Source organism: Pseudopodoces humilis, chromosome 2 (genome assembly GCF_049639895.1).
Source record: "Pseudopodoces humilis isolate 2021_Gansu_Grassland_sample_001 chromosome 2, ASM4963989v1, whole genome shotgun sequence".
NCBI classification, from domain to species: domain Eukaryota; kingdom Metazoa; phylum Chordata; class Aves; order Passeriformes; family Paridae; genus Pseudopodoces; species Pseudopodoces humilis.
This window is the reverse complement of record NC_142201.1, coordinates 16,742,029-16,750,302: the sequence shown is the minus strand read 5'-3', so window position 1 is coordinate 16,750,302 and position 8,274 is coordinate 16,742,029. Positions and strand designations below refer to the sequence as shown.

General features: G+C 38.4%; 1 long non-coding RNA gene across 1 annotated transcript; it reads left to right on the top strand.

Annotated features, from left to right (window-relative positions):
• The first annotated feature begins 691 nt into the window (after window positions 1-691).
• Window positions 692-3,253, top strand: LOC148184797 (uncharacterized). The gene is made up of 3 exons (XR_015772035.1): window positions 692-942; window positions 1,413-1,482; window positions 1,590-3,253. It is a non-coding gene; the product is annotated as an uncharacterized LOC148184797 (long non-coding RNA).
• The last annotated feature ends 5,021 nt before the right edge of the window (window positions 3,254-8,274 follow it).

Genomic DNA, 8,274 nt, shown 5'->3' with positions numbered 1-8,274 from the left:
GCCTTCTGGATGTAGCAATAGACCCTGATGCTGCAATTTGTCCTTTTAGCTGCCATTTGTCTATTCCCACAATGAGGTGATCATTGTATACTCACTACATCTTTACCAAAAGATATTCAGTTGTCTGTAATTTTAAGTCTGGTTAGTTGTTTTTTCTCCTTAAAAGAGAGAAATAATCAAAAACTTTTTTTTTTTTTTTTTTAAGACTGAAGCCAGTGGCAACAAAATCTTTTTGTTTGTTTGTTTTTGCAGAAGTACAGACATGGATTGGAAGTACTTCTCGAGGGACATTCAGTCTGGTCCTTCCTGTATCTCTTGGTTGAGGCTTCTGTGGTTAAAGGAGTCCTCCCTATTTGTCTGCCAATAACAAAGATCAAATAATTTCCTAACCAGCTTGCTTATTTCTAAAGGCACCATTAATGCAAGAAATTCAATTGCAGCATTTCATATGAGCTGCTTATCTGCAAGCCTGAGACTCATTATATACCCAGCTGAGGTTTTAAAGTTAAGAGCCTTGTAACTCCAGCCACCCTTCTGAGACAATAAAGAATGAGGCACTTCTTGGTGTTATCAAGGCTGCACAGCAGTTGGGAGGTGCCTCTTTATCTTAATTGAGAGAGGCTGTGATGGCTACAGACATTGCTAAATAGAGGTAGTAAGGAGCTAAAATCAGAATGAATGCAGGCTTGTCCTTTATTTTACTACATGTTCAGAGAACCTCTCAAGCTCTCTCCCTTAGAGAGACTAAGTACCATCTACTCCCATACTGCATCTCTTAAAAGCAGTTCTGGCTTCTGCTGTTTTTGTGGCATCACATTTACAGCAAAGGTAGACTATTTTCATTAACTCTAATATACCTAAATGAGTGGCCATTGTCTTAGGGATGCAAGAAAAAGAAATGCTGCAATCTTTGCAAACCAGGATATAATTTCCAATCAAAAGGTAAGGATCTTCATATCTAGCAATTCATTTGTATGTGTAGGAATTTCAAGCTGTAGGGTCTTCTACTTGCAAAATGATTTGTGTCCTAAGCAAATCAATTGAAAGACATGATCTCTGTACTGTGAAGCAATGCCCTATAATCCAATTCCTAGGTTTAGTCGTGGGACTTACATGTTGTTGGCTTGGTAAGAAACAACTGGAGCTCACAATTAAGGGGTGTGCTGGGATAGCATCCACTAGTAATAGAAAGAGGTCTACAGAATAAAAAGAAAAATGCAGCAACACTTTGTGAAAGATGACTCAGGAGACACCTCATTCATAACATGAATGCTTCTAATGGTATTAATAGTACTTCCTTTAAAGCTATCCCACAAAAATCCCCTCCATCATCCCTAATGCTCTTAATGCCAATTGAGAAAAAAACTTGTGCATTTTTTTCTCTGAATACACTCTTATTATCCATCTTGAAGAGGAAGGAATATCCTGTCCAAGCTACAGTGTGCAGCAAAAAAATGGATCCCTTCTAATCCACTGTCTACAGTAAGTAGTTCATATCAGCCTATCAGAAACAAATTAGAACAGCCAAAAAAGGTAAACATTTCTGAAATGACTGATGCTTTTTCTTCTCTTCATTTATCTGCCTGCAGTTACAGATGGAACCCATTACCACCCACTTCCTCAGTTAGGAAATGGTCCCTCCGTACACTTTGTACTGCTCCTCAGATGGTTGAGTGCATTTATCCAAACAGCTAGCAGTGAATTCTGACTGCTGCATGAAAATCAAATGTAAGCCAGCTATGGAGCAGATGTCTTATGGATAAAGCCATGGATACCCAATGAAAAACACCTGACCACAGCACTAAACTACACAGCACAGCTCCCCTGCTCCAGACCTGAACCAGTTCATACACCCTTTGGATAGGGAATTCCACATCAGTCTGAAAACTGGATAGATGTACCCCTTTATATAATTTTTTTTTTTTTGTGAGCAGAGACTTGCTGAACAATTTGGTGCCCTGTTACTTAAATGTAGACAGTTTATTTTTTCCTATACAGTTTATTTTCTTTCAACACTGTATTAGCTAGCCCCAGCCTAATGTTAGCTTCCAAAAAACTACATCAGGCCTGTGGTTTTTACATAAAAGGTTTTGCTGCCTTATTTTCTGTAAGCATAGTGAAGAAAGAGAAGCACCTGGACAGATAGTTTATCTGGTTTGAGGAACATGTAAAATAGAGAGAGAATTTTCTTTTCCTATCAATTATTCAGCAATCTCCAGATGCTCAGGTAATTGCTGTAGAACCCTACAAGCTATACAGGAAACATACAAAACCAGCAAACTTTCTGACTGTATACAATTACAGCCTGGAGATACCATTGGTCTGAAGAACACCTCTAATCCATCCTCACTGAACTGGAGGCAGAACAGCAGGACACAGGAAGTTATTTAGGGCACCCAAAGTTATCACAGACAGCTTCGTCTTCATGCAGTGGGAAGGAAGAAAAAAGGGTTTATGAGAAGGTGTAATGTGATAAGCACATTTCCTTGCACACATTCTTTATTTTGCCCAGATCCTCTTTCTAGCTCTGCAGGCTCTTTCCTCTAAAGCCACTGCCTGAGTGGGCACCTGTGCTGACCCCTTGTGCTGGACACTGCAGACATGTACGTCAGGCACAGACACTTGCACGCCCTTGGCCTGCTGCAGAGCTGTTGGGATAAAAGGAGGGGATGAATGCAGAGGCCAAGGTCAGGGCTGGAGATGGGAGTAGGAGGGTGGAGCAGGAGTATGGGCACTGGCAAGCTGTCCTGAAATATTTGGTTTTCCTCCCCAACTTTTTCTGATAAAAATATCCTTCTGGTTCACAGCAAAGATGTAAACTCATTTTTCTTTGGCAAGACACATTTCTGTAGATCACAAAGGCATTCTTTTGTACCTAAACCTTGTACTAAGGAAAGTGACTTCTCTGTCTAGATCTGTGAAATTAATCCCTAGTAACACATTGCATTCTTGTCCTAAATTTATGAGTGAAAATAAGCACCTTGACTCATTCACATTCAAAACCTCTCATCCAAAAGACAGGAAAGACTGAATTCCTTGTTTTAATTGCTCAGAAACAGCAAGTAAAACATGAAAAAAAGCATTTTTATCATGCTTCCTTTCTTTTGACAAAAGGCACACTTTGCTGCAAGAAAGCTACTAGGATAGAAAATTACATATGCAGGTGAAATTAGAAGATTTTTCTCTTTGCTTTTATTTAAATTTTTCCATTTTGTGATACTCTAGTACACCACTGAAATTTTTCCGAGACAAGTTCCTATTTGACCAGACATTTGGAAAAAAATGTGTGGTGTGTTGTTTTTTTTTTCTTCTAACAAGAACCATGTAAGGTTGCTGTCTTTCTGATACCAATAACTTTCATTACAATGAGTTACAAGTATGTATTAAGAAAGAAAACTACTCTTAAGGCTCAGTGGAAGAGAATTTCTACTTCTGAAATATATTTACTGTATAAATCTTAAATACACTGAAGATCTTCTAATCTGGGTGCTAATACAAGTCTTTACATTGTCTTTAAACAGCCTCTATACTTCTTAAAAATGTGTAGAGAAACATGAAGTGTTTGACACCAGGTGGTTGTGTCACCTTCCAGAGGGGCTTTGACAGGTGGGATAAATGGGCCAACAGGAACTTCAGCCAGGGAAAGTGCAAATCCTGCACCCAGAAAGGATCAACCCTGAGGCAAAAGTACATGGACACGACACAGCAATGGGTGCTTGCAGCCTGGAAAGCCAAACACATCCTGGGCTGCAGCAAAGGCAGCATGGACAGCAGGTCAAGAGAGGGAATTCCCCCTTTACACCACTCTTGTGAGACCTCACCTGGAGCACTGCATCCACCTCTGGGGTCATCAATCAGTCACTGTGTTTAGAAGACAGAAGTGGAGAAATTCCATAGAACATTTTGTAATATAAGAGACAAAATACTAAAAGACAAAAAGACTAAAAGACAAAGGATGTGTCTTTGTGACAGGTGTGGTGACACAGGTAGAAAACTCACAGTATTAAAGGCATCATCAACATTCTGTGCCCCTTGAACTGTAAGAGAGCATATTAAAGGATGCAGGTGGAGAAAAATACTAGAATTGCATTTGATGCAAGAAATATAGGGGAGGCTTTCACCTGATTTCAAGGTAAATTAGGCATACAATCACTTCATATCCATTATCTGTTGATTTTTCTGTGTTGGAGCAGTGCATGGAAAATATCAGTGAAATGTTAATGAGGTTTAGCAGATCAAGAAATCATGACAGTGCACCACTGGTGGATGTTCAAGCAGTTCAAATATAAAGATTTTCAGTAAAGCAAGGCATGTTGAGAATTAGTCTGGAATGTAAATGTGCTACATTTGTGAGGGCAGAGTACAATACTTTGGCTGACTTCAACAGCTAGTTTTAACACACCAGGGAGATATAGTAACAAAGACCTGCAATATTTTTAGGCTGCAATATCTTCATCAATTCACATGAGGCAGATGGAGCCTCTTAAATATCGAGTGCTCTTTTCTGTCAAGATTCCCTTACCTGTAAAAAGCTTAGCTTCAGTTTAGTTACATGTCCATCAAAGTTTTCATAAGCCATAAAACCTCTAATGGTTAAGTACCCTTGAAGAACAAGGGATACAGATTAACTCAATGAGTGCTACTTGCATTCAGAATGATCACAAACTCAAATACCTTACACTGGAAATAAAAATACATAGTCTAATAGAAAAGGCAGGGTATAAAGAATTAGTCTATTCCTTTGCAGCAAAGAGCTGAAGTCAATTTGTGTGGTTTTCTACACTTAAGATGTAGAGTTACACTTTTGGGGTTTGCTTTCTTTATTCCTTTATTCCTCTTTTTTTTTTTTTTTCTTTTTATTAAGCCTATCCACCTTTTCTGCTTTCTTATTCTTGTATCTTTAAACTTTCCTTCTTTTGTTCTGTTCTGTTTTGTTTCTAGGGCAGGAGAAAGAGGGGAAAAAACTAGCAAGGACCTTAAAAACCACAATGTTACAGCTTTTATTACAATGTTAGTGCAAAACCCACACATTTTCCTAAGACTGTCCTCGATGAGGAAAGCAGAAGTACCACAGGACAAGCCATGGTCAATTTTTCCTGCAGCAGCATATTGAAGAGAGCACTGCCAAGACATCTGCAGAGGAGTGTGCAGATCTGGCTGTTCCTACAAGCACATAATACTCATATTGAGGTTTTCAAAGAACTGAAAATTAAATCTGAGTGAACCAGCTGCTGAACTCGCTGGTTAGCTGGATTGTAACTGCTGAGGCAAGAAATACCTTCCACCAGCCCAGCACCTCTGGGCCCCAGTTGGTTCCAGCTGCCAGCTGGGCATAGGCTCACACATCTCTCCACCTGCTTCTGCTCACCTCAGATGAGCCTCAACATCCATAGCTAAAAAATGGTGTTGTGCTATCTTCTCTCTGGCTCAGCTTCAAAAAAAGAAGTTCTGCAGTTTGAGCAAAACTTGAGTCAAATGAGTTACATATCTGGGACAATAAAGCCAAGAACTGAGAAAATCCATGAGCTTAATTAAATGGGAGAGGAGGGATCAGAAGTCAGATATAAAGGAGCATATATAGATACCTAGAAGCACCCAGAATTAAGAGCCAGTTAAACCAAATATAATCTGACACAATGGTTATCAGAAAGCCTCTGTACAGCTCATCCAAAACACTTAAAAACCACAATTCAGGTCTCCAGAAATGGTGCTGTTCTAATAAACGTCTGTGCAATTTTTGACATTGCATACTGCGTCTGATTATTTTTCAGAATATGCTAGGAAGTTCCTGGCCTCAGTGTATAAGTGAACAGTTCAATAATCCCTAAAAAAGGGAAGCAGCACACAGTCCCTACTCTCTGTATGAGGAAAACTCCAACTATCACCTAAATTCCCCACACAGGCAGGTGGGTACTTTAGGCAACCTCTTCTGTCTCCTCTAATCTCATCTGTTCTATTTCATGCACCTTTTCTTGCCCCCTCCTCCATCTCCTCAGTCTGTGCACTTGCATCACACCATCCCTCTCACACTACATCCCACTCATCACATCTCCAGAATGAGGTTTTCTTTTTTGTTTTCTTTGTTTGGTTGTTTTGTTGCAGTTTTTTAAAAAATAAGTTGCAAGTGCCTTTAATGAGTAAAATAAATGACAGTCATCCTGCCATTCTGACTCCACTGAAAGTGATGGAAAAATGCAGTTATTTTGAATGAAGAAATAAAAACTGAGATGGGGGTCAGGAATAAGGAAATGACATGTAAATTAGGGACAAGTATCAGTATCACTGGACTAAATTCAAATATATGTCACAGAGAAGAATTATATGCTCACTGCTCACTTATGTCATGAGTAAATTTGGTCCAGAATGGTTTTTTTTATTATTTATGAAGATGAATAAAAGTTCTTTCAAAATATTAAAAAGCAGTTTCTGCAAGATGTCTGCAAAATGATCACAACAACAAAAACATTTGTATTTATTTAGAGACATGCATTTATGTGCTACAATGCAGCAGTATTTTGTTCAGCAATGACTTCATTTCAGCATTTGCATAAAAAAGTTGCTGGAAGTCAAATTTTAAGGACAGTTAATCCATCTCCAGAATTACATATACATTAATATTCTTACTCAACTCATGTATAAGGTTATAGTAAAACCCTCTTTCCTTTTTATCAAAGAACTTCAACTCGAATTACTTCTAAGATTTGTCCTGGACATATAAAAGGTTACTTTAAAGTATTACTCGATTGCAAGAATGATGCTAACATTTTTAACTCTATAAAGTTAGAATTTTGTGGTTTCTGGTGTTTGCACTACAAAATTCATCAAGTGAAATGTATTTTTTTTCAGGATACATATTATTTTAAATATAACTTGGTAATTTCCATCTAATCCTTCTTCTGTTTTCAGTACACACCACTACTTTAACTTGGATTATGCAGTAAGACCAAAAATCACTGTTTCAACACAAAAAAAATTGTGTTTATCATCTCCCAGTTAAAACAACGCTTTTGTCATAAAATGTAATGTGTAATATTGCAGCTTTATTCAATGCCACCCTAGTAATCTAAAATCTGCATTTCTCCAATGAGTTTCCACCTTTTTCTATCTGAATTTTTCATGCCATGTCTCGTACACTTTGTATAAAAATTTATTTGCCCTTAAATTTGCTCAGATGTAGTTAATATGTGCTTCCTTTGATGTTTGAATGATTTAATCATCAATTGTCAACTAAAACCAGCATTTTATTATTTCTCCCAAGGAACAAGGAGAGCTATTCTTTTACTTATGTATCAAACTTTGCAGTGGAAGAAGTCAGCAGTGTTACATCACTACAAAACTGATGTTGCATCAGGCACTTGAATGGATGCACAAAAGAGCAAAGTTCTATGGATCAATCTGTGACAAGTGTTTTTGTACAGATTTTGTTCCATCCTTTCAATCTGTTATATTAAAAGGGTCAATTAAAGCTGCTTTAGAAATTATTGCAACACCTTTACACTGTTTTTTCTTTAAAAGATCTAGCTTTATTTTTAACTAAAGCTAACTATTAGTCTAGAGATGTGCATAAATTCAAAGAAGAAGAGCAAGGTGTAGGAGCCATGGGCAATGCAGATACCTCTGGGTCACCTCCTTAAGGTGAGCTTCAGAGAGCTGCCATGGCAGAGGCTGCTCATCCAGGCCTGAATGCTGCAGAAACCCAGAAAAAGGTGACTCTCATACCTCTGAGCAGGTGATGCTGGATCCCTTGCTGAAATTAAATACTACTGAGATAACACAGCAGAGAAAAGATCCAACAGCAAATTTCAGAGGCATTCAAAACTTTATGAGGGTGACATCAAGCAGCCCTTGCTCCTCCACAAGTGTTAGCTCTGCAGAACATCACTCCTGGCTGTGCTTTGGTGTTTTAAAATGCAGTGCACCACTAGCACAACTTGCAGATGCATTAGTCACCACTTACTCTTGTCAGCGAAGCCTCTGCCAGGTTTAAAGCAAGTGCCATATGAAGACCATTGGATAGAGCCAATTCTCCACCCTGAAACAGTGCTTGGTTTTAACCATAGCATTTACTGCAGTGAATGAGCTTAACCTCAAAAGGGAGACTGCTATTTGTTTAATAGTTGAATAAAGTTTTACACAAATCCTGTTACATAATAGCCAAATCAGACACAGACATCAGATAACAGTGTCCCAGCAACTCAGAATGATCTGCCCACAAGAAGATTTATAGATCTAACCAGACCTTCATTTTCTGCCTTGGAGATTCTGCCATATTAA